Consider the following 14,894-nt stretch of genomic DNA (forward strand, 5'->3'; position numbering starts at 1 on the left):
CCACTCCCCCACCGTGCCGCCCCTGCATTTTCTATTTTAGGTCGGTGTATGTTGGGTCAACTTCCTGTGGACCCTCAGTCCAGACCCAATAATATTTTTTTCCTTTTATGTATGACTGGCCAAATGAAACAAGATGACCAAGTGTTCGTTGGCCAATCAAAATGTGCCCTTTTAAGGCCTCCAGTGACTTGCGCAAAGCAAGTTAGTATTCATGATAGCAAAGTACCAAAAGTCAAATGGATTTGCAGTTTCTCAAAAACATTTCAAATACCAGTATTCCTATTATCTGATCTGAACCATGTGATGTGATTCTTCAATACAGTTATATTTATACCTGGTCTTGTGCTTAAAAATTGGAGCCTACACTTGAGCTGCAATCAGACATCACCATCATTTCACTTTGTATTCAATTTGTTTTTATCTCTCACACCTCCAATACCAAAGGAAAAAATAGATTAGACATGAGGAACACAAAAAAGCAGGGATGATTTAAATTAAAAAGCAAAACAACTGGTTATATAGACTACAATTTGCCTGCTTTAATCTTGGAAGGTCAAATCTCTTGTCACACTCTTCAAGCAAAAATCCCATTTTTCTCTTCTCATTCTAGTACATTGTTCGAATCCCGAAAAATCGGTAGCAACACTGATGGGAATTTTGAGAGAACAGTAGTCGAAAAGGAATAAGTAAAAGCAGCTTTCAAGACTAAGGTTCCTAAAAGTCAGAACTTAGTTCTGTGTTAACATGATGCAACTGGACAAAGCATTCCATCGAATGTCAGGCAAGAGTCGCCGAGTCAAACAATTGATGGTGTTCAGTCCCATGTGCTGACAAAGGTTTATTTGTTGTGGCATGGGTGGTCTTCTTTATATATAACTCAGCACCATGCAGACAACATTTTAACCTAAATATAGGTTTATTCACTGAGGTATCAGCTCCAGTGTAAGCGTTTCACACACCTGTGAAGCGTTTGGGGAGGTTTACCACCTTAATAGGACACAATAAGTGCAAGTTGTCACTGTGTGCGGCACGCCAAACTCCATTTTAGGTCTTTTGAAATAAAAGTTTGGAGTTTTTTTTGAGTGGAGGAGATTCCAGTTTTCTTCCATTTGCCTTTCTATGATGAAGTGGTGGCTGGTGGATGCGGTCTAAGCTTTAGCTGGCCATTCTTAATATCTGAATGTTGATAGCAAGTGTTGGAAAGACCTTGAACCATGGAAGCCATCACATCCAAACCTCAACCAATATTCCCAAATTTCTAACAGGGAGGTCACCAGGTACAGATCAAGACCAGGGATTATGGTTGATAGCTCTCTCCCTCCTGATAGCCGTCAATCAACATTGAAACAGCATTGTTTTGTCGTAAACCAATTTTTGGTGTTCCCTCTAATGCAGCCCACATTTCAAATATAAAGATCATTTCTAACCAAGAGGCTGGCTATGATTATATCAAGGCCAGACTTCAAATCGGTGGCAGATGGTGTCTCAAAGGAAAACCCCCAATAAGCTGCTTTCTTGGTCTAATCTCCTCTCCAATTGGAAGTGCCTGGCGTAATTGCTCAATCCCACCTCAACCGTAGCAACATGAATGAGACAGGGCAGAGTAATCACTGGAATGACTTCACCACCACCTTCTCAAAGGCAATTAGGGATGGGCCTTGCCAGCGATGCCCACACCCCATGAATGAACTTTAAAACATTCCACCACTCTATGGCAATAAAAACATAACGGGATCAGGAGCAGGCTATATAGCCCCTCAGGCCTGCTTCACCATTCAGTAGATCATGGTTTACCGCAGACCTTGATCCCCATATCTCTTGATTCCCCCCCCCCCCACACACCCTCCCGGAACCCAGTTCTCAGCCTTGATTATTCTCAATGGCTGGGCATCGACAGTTCTCTGGGGTGGTGAATTCTGAAGAGTCACAATTCTCTGAGAGGGAAATACCTCCTCATCTCAGTCTTCGTGGTTTGATCTCCTATCCTGAGTCTATTCTCCTCATTCTAGACTCTTTAGGCAGGAGAAACAGGCTCTGAGCTTCACCGTGTCAAGTAATAATAATAATAATCTTTATTAGTGTCACAGGTAGTCTTACATTAGCAATGAGGTTACAGTGGAAATCCCCGCGTCATCACATTCCGGCACCTGTTCAGGTACACAGAGGGAGAATTCAGAATGCCCAATTCACCTACAGCACGTCTTTGGATTGTGGGAGGAAACTGGAGCACCCAGAGGAAACCCACGCAGACACGGGGAGAACGCGCAGACTCCGCACAGACCGTGACCCAAGCAGGAATCGAACCTAGGACCCCTGGTGCTATGAAGCAACAATGCTAACCATTGTGCTACCGTGCCGTCCCCTCAGAATCGAGAAATAGACATGAATTGAAACCACCAATGTACACCTACTATCTAAAAATTGTAGCGTACCGGGAGACAGGGAACCCAGGGCGAAAGAAAGTAGAAAGCTGAAATAATTGGGAGGAGAAAAAGATTTTGTACAAAGTACACATGGCCAGATTTAAAAATCTGCAGTTAAGACTTTAAAATCCCCACTTTGCTATAGCGCACACAGCTTAGGGTTGCCAACCCTCCAGGACTTTAATGTTAAACTCCTGGTCTTTGCTGCAAGCAACCCATGAGAAAGATCATGGGCACCTTGAACCCCTCAGTTGTTTGAATGTAAAAAGTACTGGAAATGGAGGAAAAGGCTGCTGTACTGGGGAGGGCTCTTGGAGATGGGAGGTCATGTCTTGAAGACTCCGGGAATAGGTTCAACCAGAGTTGGCAACCCTAGCACAGGTATGTGTGACATAAGCAGTTTCGCTGCTAATACTCCCTGTTTTGTGCGTCCACAGGGAGCTTTGACGATCATTACCTGGGACTGGCTTCCCAGGCACATCCCAATCAGCAGCAAGTACAGGTAACCTACGGATTTTTATACATGTTCTCTCATGTATCATTGCTCTTCAAAATTCTTCGATGATGAATCAGAAGGTGTGACTAACTCTGGGTCTTGGGTTGCCAGTACGAGTTTAGTCCTTCTACTTTATCTATGGCAAAACAGATAATCTGGCATACATAAATCCTCAAGGAAAGCCCACATCCTGAAGTTCACCAGCGTACTAGTTTACATTTATGTCATTAAGCTCGCCTTCTTTTGAGTGAGCGGGAAGCACAAGTCTCCCACTGCCATCAACGTGACTTTTTTTTTTCTTTTGGTTTTAGAAACAGGACCACAGATTTGATGTGTGTCGAAATAACAGCACACTCTGCCACAGAGTGATCGGATTCAAGTTTACACCCACCAATTCCCCATCTGGCAAGTTCTCAATTTCAGCCATGCCCTCAAGGGGCCAAGGCATTAATCAGAAAGTAGACAGTTCCTATTGAGCGAACAGATTGCACGGAGCACGTGGAACACAAGAAGGGAGGAAAGAGAAAAAAATGTATGAAATGATTTACTTAAGGAAAGTAGTGGTTATTACACAGGTCATTAACAACTTCAATGGCTGCCGCGGGTGACTAAATCAACAACCAGTCCAGCCACAATCCGAACAGAGAACAAAGAATAATTAAGAATAGGTTACAAGGCTGCAAAGCTCTCAAACGGTTCAAACGGCATCTTAGCACACAAGGTCAAAGTTGAAGCATTCTTTTGCACAATCATCTGAACCTCTTGAGTTTATGACAGTTTCAAAAGTACTTTGCTGTAGCTGTTTTGTTCATATCCTCTATCACAACTGTCAATTTTTAAATACCTATCAATCACCATTTCTATTTGCTGTGAGGTTTCACCATCTAAGCTGTGCCACCTCACAAGAACACAACTATAATATTGCTAGGCAATGACTATAGTAGAGCCTGTGTATGGGTTGTTATAGAGTCATTATACTGTTTTTTTCAAGCACTTTGTCAATATGTTATATAAACACAAAGAAACATCCAGACATGTATAACATAACGGCTGGTGAGATTCCCTTTTACCGCTGGCAGTGCACCCCTGCGGGTTCCTGATGGCAAGGAGTGGCTTCAGTGGGGAATCCCATTGACAAATGCTGGAAACAGGGAATCTGCGAATGGCACGCTGCAGAGAAACACGCATCTGAGGGAACCAGAGAATCCTGCCCTATATATATATATATATATGTGTATAATATGGAGAAATAAATAAAAGCAGATGCTCATAGGATAAGATGAAATAGGGTTGGAGGAAGCTTGTGTGGAGCATCCACGTCAGCACTGAATGGCCTGCCGTATAATCAGAATGTTTAGTCTGGAAAATGGCATGTGTTCCAATTAAATAATTCAGCAGCAAGCGTTCTTGTATTTAAAAATAAAGTAAGTTATGTATTCTCAGACACTTACCGTAAATTAATGCAACATTATACACTTGGTCCCATCCGCGAGCACAAACACACACACAATCACATACATACACAAAGATTGGATGCAAATACAAATAGCGCACTTTTATAGATTACAAGTAATTCAATCTTTGATTCAAGATTTCCTGTCTCCCACATGTCGGACTGATGGTTTCTTGATTTAAAGCTGATGTGAGGATTTTGTAAAGTGAAGATTTTATAGAAGTTTGCAGGTTCCTTGCAGTCGAACATCTAGGAGGTTGGTTCTTAGGTGAACTTTGAAACTGAAGCAGGTTAATTACTATGGCTGCTTGATGACTGGCAGCTAATTTCTGGTTCGGAGAGTGGCTAAAGACTGATGGTCACATCGGAAGAATGTGAGCGCATTGGAGGTAGCGCGGGAGAGATTCACAAGAATGTTTCCAGGGATGAGAAACTTCAGTTATAAGGGTAGATTGGAGAGGTTGGGACTGTTCTCCTTGGAGAGAAGAAGGCTAAGAAGAGATTTGATAGTTATTTTTTAAATCAGCAGGGAGCAGGACAGAGTGGAAAGAGAGAAAATGTTCCCACCTGTAAAAGGATCAAGAACAAGAGGGAACAAGTTTAAAGTGGTTTACAAAAGAAGCAAATGTTCCTGCCGGTGGGATCTTCTGGTTCCACTGACAGCGAACCCCTGACATGGATTTCCCAGCAGGATACATATAATGGGAAACCTCATTGACATCAGAAAGACCAGAAGATCACACTGCCGGCCAATGGCAGGCTGCCTCTGTTGCTGGGAAACACACCGTGAGGGAGTGGGGGAGGGGGGGGGGGGGAATAATCCTGCCCATGATGTGAGGAAAAACCTTTTCACACAATGAGTGGTTGTGATCTGGGATGCACTGTCTGGTGGAGTCAGATTCAATTGACGCATTCAAGAGGACATTGGATGGTTACTTGTGCAGAGGTACAGAGAAAAGCCAGTGTAATGGCGCCAAGTCACGTTGCTCATTTGGAGAGCTTATGCAGACACGATGGGGCAAGTAGCCTCCTTCTGCACTGTAACAATTGGTCACATAACCGCTGGGTTAACACTTGGATTGGATTGGATTGGATTTGTTTATTGTCACGTGTACTGAGGCACAGTGAAATATATCTTTCTGCGAGCAGCTCAACAGATCATTAAGTACATGAAAAGAAAAGGAAATAAAAGAAAATACATAATAGGGCACCACAAGGTAACAGTAAAGAGGTCTACCCAGGCTAGTTTCGATTGGGAGGTAATTGTGACAAAAGGGGAAGTTGATAAAGGCCATAGAGTTTCAATCTTCCCCTTTGTTCAGTGGGAAACATGAAGAATTTGGAAACTCCATAGTCTTTAGGTGTTAGCCCATCCTTAAACAATCGGATGTGTGAATTCCCCAAATGGCTGTGAATTATTCTCACCTATGTCCATATTTAATTAAGTGTTCACTGGAGACATGATATTGTCTGTAGCCCAAATACCAAAAACCATAGGATTTGCAGCAGCCATCTTAACTTACTTGTGTCAAATATTTAAAAGTATTGATTGTCAACTCATAATATTACATGCTGGTATTGAACGTGACAGGAATATCTACGCTGAAAATTCTATGAAATGCAGCTAATTTTTAGATAGACCATTGACCCAAATAGATTAATAAGTCCATATTAAGATACTAAACTGAAAAATTCATTTTGATGGTATTTGTGAATGCCTGTCTTTGCCTGTAATTTCGGCTGAACTCTTAACCCAGTTAACATAAATAGATGCAAACCCACATTCGACGAAAGAGTGTCTTCCAAATGTATTGAGTGTTCATCTGCAACTATCAGCAAGAGAAACATCCAGGCTTAAGTTTTTGTGTGCAACATTATTCTTGCATATCTCACAGCATAAACACTTCAGGTATGTTGTCATACTGATGTGCTGACTGGGACTGGGGATGGCGTGAATTAACAATATCAACAACTAACACTTATACAGTGACTTTAACATAGTCATCCCAAAATACTTCACAGAGGTGTGAAAAAAAATTGATCTTGATTCGCAGGAGCAGTTCGGTCCAAGGTGTTGGTCTTAAGATTTATGTTAAAGGGGGCATGAGCAGCGAAGAGGGTTTTAAGGAGTGCTTTCTAGAATCTGCAGTCTAGCTGGCTCAAGGCACAGCTGGCAGTGATGGGTGAAGGAAAAAAGGGCATTTACAGTTTTAATGATGTTTGTTGAGGGATAACGGATAGCCAGGACATCAGCGAGTACCTCCCTTCTCTTCATCAAATGATAGACTGAGGGTCAGAGAAAACGTGGTCCCACAGGATTGTCGGGATGGAGGACGTTATAGAGATCATGAGGGAAAAGGTCATAAAGGAACTTCAGCATGTGGATGAGAATTTTAGACTTTAGGTACTGGGAGCAAATGTGTGGTAACACGAAAAAAGATGATGGGTAAGTAGGGTTTGCTGTGTTGGAAACTATAATAAGATCAGTAATCATGCTTTTAACATGGAAAGGACTACCCAACCCAATGTTTAAATGTCCACATGTCCATCCGAATGAACATTTCTTCTGAAGACATAATAATGCATATGTTATGATCATTGTTCTGGTAAGGAAACACCAATAAATTATCTTAAATTGATGAAGGGGAGAGCCGATCCTTCCTGTTGTAATCTTTTAGGGCATAATATCCCAGTGCCATCAGGGGGCGGCACCGTAGTGCAGTGGTTAGCATTGCTGCCTCATGGCACCGAGGACCCGTGTTCGATCCTGGCCCCGGGTCACTGTCCATGTGGAGTTTGCACATTCTCCCCGTGTTTGCGTGGGTTTCACCCCTACAACCCAAAGATGTGCAGGGTAGGTGGATTGACCACGCTAAATTGCCCCTTAACTGGAAAAAAATAATTGGGTATTCTAACTTCATTTAAAAAAAAGCAGCAATCAGACATAATCTTGGTGCTCAACACTGATTGAAATCTGCCTTGATATTTGATATAAATGCTCTTTTACAGTGAATTGTAGAATCTTCAGAAAGTTAGATCTCGTGACTGAGGTGTACCTAAGGGGATACCTCCAAATTTGTTTTATCTACCACATGAAAATATTTTCTTTAAAATGAGCTTTGATCACTACCAAGCCTTTCCCTCCAGGAGTACTGGGTATCAGATCAATTAAATATCGCTTCAAATCCAGTATTAGTAGTGGCTCCGACATTCTTCCTCTCTCGTATGTTCGGGGGAAAGTTGCAGGCTGAGCAACTTCCCTCGGCGTGACGTGCACAAACTGATTTCTGGTTCTTTGAATTGTCTGCTCTCTGTGGCCATCTGACATTTAGCAAAATATTAATTTGGTATCATGACTCATTTGACAGTGAGCACTTTGCCCTGGAACATTAGGACATGGGCCGTGTTCATAACTCCACACAGAGTAACATCCCAAGTGAAAGCCGAAGCATTTTCTCTGAGAGAAGATAGATAGAATCAAAGTCGTAGTTACTACCAAATTAAGTCTAGACACAAGCTGGCATGGGATCAGACCGCCTGTAGATCGAAGAACTGCTTTATGAAAAGCAAAGATGAGGAAAAAATTAAATGTTGCAAAATATATACATTGTGAATTCATGCATGCATTGCGAGTGGCTCATTTGGTAGTGTTCTTGCCTTGAGTTGGAAGTTTGTGCGGTCAAGATCTGATATGGGACATGGAGGACATAATCTAACCTGATAGTTTAGAGAAATATGGAGCAAGAGCTTCACTGTTTGTCCAATGATAATAATAATATTTATTATTGTCACAAATAGGCTTACATTAGCACTGCAATGAAATTACTGTGAAAATCCCCTAGTCGCCACACTTTGGCGCCTGTTCGGGTACACTGAGGGAGAATTCAGAATATCCAATTCACCTAACAAGCACGTCTTTCGGGAGGAAACCAGAGCACCCAAGGAAACCCACACAGACTTGGGAGAACGTACAGATTTTGCACTGTTATGGGCCAGGGGTTAGAGAACCCCAAAGTGTATCATCGAGTTTACCTGACCCACAACTTTTAATAGATTGTGGTTATGGGGAGCACACGGGCCTACTTTGCGGGTGTGATGCAACAGAGATTTAGAGTACTTTTAAATTAAAACAATGTTTATTTATGAAACCAGTTAACACTGTATAAACCCACAGTAAACATTTTAACAACTATCAACACCAATAAATCCCCCAAATAATACAGTACTCTATAAGTAACTTTCCTTGCAACATCCATAAGACAAAAAAGAACCCTTTTTACAGAAAGACATCAGGTTTAACTTCTCTACTGAGAGCAGTTACCACTTTGAAATCACCAAATGAACATTCTTTAGCTTGCAGAGATTCATACGCATCTTGCGGTGACTGCAGCTTCTCCAAATCGGCAAAACAAAACTAAACACACCCTGTAGCTGCGAGCCCAAAGCGAAAGTAAAAGCAGACAGACAGCCTAGCTCCACCCACTCTCTGACATCACTGCAGCTTCTAATAAACCCCCATTTCTTAAAGGTACATCCACTACAGCTATTTTATAAACCCCCATTTCTTAAAGGTACTCTCACATGACAGCACAGTGACCCAAGCCGAAAATCAAACCGTGTCCCTGGCGCTGTGAAGCAACAGTCACTGTTCAGACAAGACTTTGATTGCTTGTTCTAATTATTTAGGTGGGTGTTGAACATCCCGTGGGTGCATTTGTAGCAGAACGGGGAATTCCCCCCAGTGCTCATTCCAATATTATTCAACGTTGCCAAAAATAAAAATAATGTTTGTGATATATTGCTGTGTACAAAATGGCCACGGCAGTGACTGTGTTCAAAGTAATTGATTGCATGGGAAGTATTTCAGATTATATTTTGAGAGATGTGACAAAGAATTTTATGATTGCAAGTTTTCCTTTTTTAGTTAAGATCAAGTAAAGATAATGACTGTCCCTGAGTGCGTTTTATGTTATTTGAAAAAACAAATAATCCTTAACTTCAAATGGGCAGAGTGCTCAGTCCGAAGGTAGGATGGGTGGGGGTGGGGGTCAGATGGTCGGACGGTGGTGGTAGTGGTGGTGGTGGTGGGGGGGGGGGGGGGGGTGATAATACGGTGGGTAGGGTGGGAGTAGGATGGGTTTTGGGGTCGGGCAGTCAGTCAGGGGGTAGGAAGGGTCAGGTGGTCTTTCAGGGGGGGTTAGGAGGGTAGTCGGAGGGGTGAGGGGCCAGTCGCGGTGTAGTCAGTAGAGCAGAGAGGTGGTGAAGTAGTCGGGGGAGTTAGGAAGGTAGTCAAGGAAATGGGGGAATAGTCGGCAGGTCGGGTGGGTCATCGGAGAGGTTAAGTGTGAGGTTAGGGGTGTCTGTATTATCTTTAGCCAAGAGTTAACAGTGAAAATTAGAAGTGAGATTGCATTATGAGTACTGTGTACAGTATTGGTTTCCTTATTTAAGGGAAGATGTAAATGCATCGGAAGCAATTTAAAGAAGGTTTACCAGAATAATATCTGGAATGGGCAGCTTGTTTTATAAGGAAAGGTTGAACAGGCTAGGCTTGTATCTGCTGGAGTTTAGAAGAGTAAGAGGTGACTTGATTGAAACACCAAGTGTTTGACCTGAGCGGTCTTGGCAGGGTGGGTGTGGAAAGGGTGTTCCCTCTGATGGGAGAATTTAGGACGATATGTTTATAAGTAAGGGAGCGTCCATTTGAAACAGAGAAGAGATGAAGTTATTTCACTCAGAGAGTGGTGAGTCTTTGGAACTCTCTTCCTGAAAAAGGTGGTGGAAGCAGAGCCTTTGAATATTTTGAAGGCAGAGGTGGATAAATTCTTGTTAAACAGTGGGGGGGGGGGGTGAAAGGTTATCAGAGGTTTATTGGTGGGTTGCAGATTTCAGGTTGTTATTAGGTCAGCCATGATGTTGTAAACTGGAGGAGTAACCGCGTGCGGTCGATTGGTCTCCTCCTGCTTATTGTTCATATGTACTTAATTCGTCTCACGTCGCCTGGGTAACTGTTCCACTCCGATAGATGGAACTATCTGAAGGCTCTCATTTAAATTAGAGTTTCGGATGGTTCCCAGCGTCGGGTAATTGCGCATCCGAAGGTTGAATGGGGACTTCTAGGTATGACGAACCCCACCAGCTCCCCCCCCCCCCGCACCCCCCCCCCCCCCGCACCCCCCCCCCCCCTCCACCACCCCCCCCCCCCCCCCCCCCCCCCCGTTCCCCCTGCTCCCGGAGATCAGAAATTAAGGGTCAATCTTAAAGAACATAGAACATACAGTGCAGAAGGAGGCCATTCGGCCCATCGAGTCTGCACCGACCCATTTAAGCCCTTACTTCCACCCTATCCCCCTGAACCAATAACCCATCCTTACCCTTTTGGACACTAAGGGCAATTTAGGATGGCCAATCCACCTAACCTGCACGTCTTTGGACTGTGGAAGGAAACTGGAGCACCCGGAGGAAACCCACGCAGACACGGGGAGAACGTGCAGCCTCCGCACAGACAGTGACCCAAGCCGGGAATCGAACCTCGGACCCTGGCACTGTGAAGCCACAGTGCTAACCACTATGCTACCGTGCTGCCAAATATGTTTTCGCGGTACTGGTTGTTCCGAAATATGGCAATATTTCTATTATTCACAACAAAAGGAAAATGCAGCCTTTGTTTTCTGTCTGGTGAGACAGTTTCAAGCAAAGCTCTAATGGCTTTAATGTGCTTCTGTCCCTCTTTTTGTAATTCCTGCACTTCTCTGTCATGGCCGTCTGAATTCTGATGACTTAAAATGTGCCCCCTTTAAGGCTATTTCATTGACCAATGTAGAAAACTAACATCAATTATGAACATGTTTTGAGTTGACTGAATCACTTCCCTTTTGTTGTTTTGAAAATGAGTCATTTATATTTTATGTAAAGCAAGGGGGAATGACAAAAGTAACCTAATTCACAAATTCACGATGGAGTATGATATTGTTGGCTGGCTTGTCTAAAACCATAACAGTTAATTAACTGTATTAATTCGCATAATCGGAAACCACTAAACTCAATGACGTGATGCACACCATTGTAATAATGTGCACCCAATATTATCAGGTGCTGTGCCTCCATTGTTTTAACTGCCGATACCTGACGTACCGCCATAACCACAGACTCACGTCCACCAGCAAATTCCCGATAAAGGGAAGCTCCTGGCAACTGCGTTTGAAGATAATGACCAAAAACATTCTGTAAGAGAGAGAGCAAGGTGTGCATGGCCTTCATGTGCATCCTATGTGCAACAGAGGCACAGGCACAGCAGAGGCCGGAAGTTGCAAAAAACTTTTAAAGGACCAGAGCTATAAAAAGTACATGTCAGTTAATCAACATGCTATTCGCCCCCTCGCTCGCCAAAGGGGGTGGGTGGACGGTCTTTTTTTTTTTGGAGATAGAACATAGAACATAGAACATTACAGCGCAGAACAAGACCATCTACACTATTCCCTTATCGTACATCGTACATATGTCTATCCAATGACCATTTGAATGCCCTTAGTGTTGGCGAGTCCATTACTGTTGCAGGCAGGGCATTCCACGCCCTTACTACTCTCTGAGTAAAGAACCTACCTTTGACATCTGTCTTATATCTATCTCCCCTCAATTTAATGCTATGTCCCCTCATGCTAGACATCACCATCCGAGGAAAAAGCTCTCACTTTCCACCCTATCCAATCCTCTGATCACCCTGTATGCCTCAATTAAGTCACCTCTTAACCTTCTTCTCTCTAACGAAAACAGTCTCAAGTCCCTCAGCCTTTCCTCATAAGAGCGTCCCTCCATACCAGGCAACATTCTGGTAAATCTCCTCGGCACCCTTTCCAATGCTTCCACATCCTTCCTATAATGCGGCGACCAGAATTGCACGCAATACTCCAAATGCGGCCGCACCAGAGTTTTGTACAGCTGCAACATGACCTCATGGCTCCGAAACTCAATCCCTCTACCAATAAAAGCTAACACACCGTACGCCTTCTTAACAACCCTCTCAACATGAGTGGCAACTTTCAGGGATCTATGTACATGGACACCGAGATCTCTCTGCTCATCCACACCGCCAAGAATCTTACCATTAGCCCAGTACTCTGTCTTCCTGTTATTCCTTCCAAAATTAATCACCTCACACTTTTCTGCATTAAACTCCATTTGCCACCTCTCAGCCCAGCGCTGCAGCTTATCTATGTCACTCTGTAACTTGTAACATCCTTCCGCACTGTCCACAACTCCACCGACTTTAGTGTCATCTGCAAATTTACTCATCCATCCTTCTACGCACTCCTCCAGGTCATTTATAAAAATGACAAACAGCAGTGGCCCCAAAACAGATCCTTGTGGTACACCACTAGTAACTGGACTCTAGTCTGAACACTTCCCATCAACCACCACCCTTTGTCTTCTTCCAGCTAGCCAATTTCTGATCCAAACTGCTAAATCTCCCTGAATCCCATGCTTCCGTATTTTCTGCAGTAGCCTACCGTGGGGAACCTTATCAAATGCTTTATTGAAATCCATATACACCACATCAACTGCTTTACCCTCATCCACCTGTTTGGTCACCTTCTCAAAGAACTCAATAAAGTTTGTGAGGCACGACCTACCCTTCACAAAACCGTGTTGACTATGTCTAATCAAATTATTCCTTTCCAGATGATTATACACCCTATCTCTTATAAACCTTTCCAAGATTTTGCCCACAACAGAAGTAAGGCTCACTGGTCTATAGTTGCCAGGGATGTCTCTACTCCCCTTCTTGAACAAGGGGACAACATTTGCTATCCTCCAGTCTTCTGGCACTATTCCTGTAGACAAAGATGACTGAAAGAAGATGATTTGCAAGTCTCGCCAACCCTTGTGAAAACTTGTCATTATCCATCTGCTATCTGTGAAACAATCACTGAATGAAAATGGAAATGAGAATTGGGAGTGATGCATAACAAATCCACATTATCATTTTATAGTATTGCGCACAATTAAAACTGCTCCATCACATTCTTTATATTTCCAGTAAGTCCTTTTGTTAAATAAGCTTCTGATAAGTTAAGAATCCAGATCAAATAGATGAAAGTAATTTCAATAGGTATACATCATACAATCCGCTCTGATTTACTGACCTACATTCTTTGTATATTTAGGACGGGGCATTTGTTGAGGTTGGATCTCGTGTTGACTATAAACCGCATGCTGCTGTGAAAGGTGCATCATTTATAAAAGCTGTTCTGTCCAAGTGGAGGCAAAACATGACTAAGCTTCTTAACCATTGGGAAGACAGAGCTGAAAGGGTCTTTTTTTAATTATTCTTTCATGTGATATGCGTGTCATTGGCAACATTTGTTGCCAATCCCTAATTGCCCATGAGAGGGTGGTAGTGGTGAGCTGCCTTCTTGAATTGATGTAGTCCACCTGGTGCAGGTGTAACCTGGAATGGGACATGCAGGAGTTTGATCCAGCAACAGTGAAGGAATGGCATGGGCAGCACAGTGGCACAGTGGTTAGCCTCACAGCGATAGGGACCCCGGGTTCAATTCCAGCCTTGGGTGTCGCCCTGTGTGGAGTTTCTTCCAATAGTCCAAAGATGTGCAGATTAGGTGGTTTTGGCCATGCTTAATTGCTCCTTAGTGTCCCGGGATGTGCAGGTTGGTTACGGAGATAGGGCAGGGTTTCTATTAGTGAAACAATTTTCTTCAGCCAGAGAGTGGTGGGTCTGTGGAATTCATTGCCACAGAGGGCGGTGGAGGCCAAGACGTTGAGTGTCTTTAAGACGGAAGTTGATAAATTCTTGATTTCTCGAGGAATTAAGGGCTATGGAGAGAGAGCGGGTAAATGGAGTTGAAATCAGCCATGATTGAATGGTGGAGTGGACTCGATGGGCCAAATGGCCTTACTTCCGCTCCTATGTCTTATGGTCTTCTAGGGTGGACGGGGGAATGGACTTGGGTAGAGTGCTCTTTCATAAGAACATAAGAACTAGGAGCAGGAGTAGGCCATCTGGCCCCTCGAGCCTGCTCCGCCATTCAATGAGATCATGGCTGATCGTTTTTGGACTCAGCTCCACTTTCCGGCCCGAACACCATAACCCTTAATCCCTTTATTCTTCAAAAAACTATCTATCTTTATCTTAAAAACATTTAATGAAGGAGCCTCAACTGCTTCACTGGGTAAGGAATTCCATAGATTCACAACCCTTTGGGTGAAGAAGTTCCTCCTCAGTTCAGTCCTAAATCTACTTCCCCTTATTTTGAGGCTATGCCCCCTAGTTCTGCTTTCACCCGCCAGTGGAAACAACCTGCCCACATCTATCCTATCTATTCCGTTCATAATTTTATACGTTTCTATAAGATCCCCCCTCATCCTTCTAAATTCCAACGAGTACAGTCCCAGTCTACTCAACCTCTCCTCGTAATCCAACCCCTTCAGCTCTGGGATTAACCTAGTGAATCTCCTCTGCACACCCTCCAGCACCAGTACGTCCTTTCTCAGGTAAGGAGACCAA

The 14,894-nt window shown here is 43.4% G+C and overlaps 1 protein-coding gene across 3 annotated transcripts in view; it reads left to right on the top strand.

Annotated features, from left to right (window-relative positions):
• Positions 1–14,894, top strand: part of mafa (MAF bZIP transcription factor a) — a 410,075-nt gene that overhangs the window by 62,725 nt on the left and 332,456 nt on the right. The window contains exons 2-3 of one of the 3 annotated variants that reach the window (XR_011949404.1): positions 2,861–2,925; positions 3,231–4,391. The exons of 1 other annotated variant lie outside the window; for it this stretch is intronic. The gene's annotated coding sequence lies outside the window, so the exon portion shown is untranslated. Of the gene's footprint in view, positions 1–2,860; positions 2,926–3,230; positions 4,392–14,894 lie in introns of those variants that run through there. One more of the 3 variants, XR_011949403.1, reaches the window with a different exon arrangement.

The sequence above is a fragment of the Scyliorhinus torazame genome, chromosome 10, assembly GCF_047496885.1.
Source record: "Scyliorhinus torazame isolate Kashiwa2021f chromosome 10, sScyTor2.1, whole genome shotgun sequence".
Lineage (NCBI taxonomy): Eukaryota > Metazoa > Chordata > Chondrichthyes > Carcharhiniformes > Scyliorhinidae > Scyliorhinus > Scyliorhinus torazame.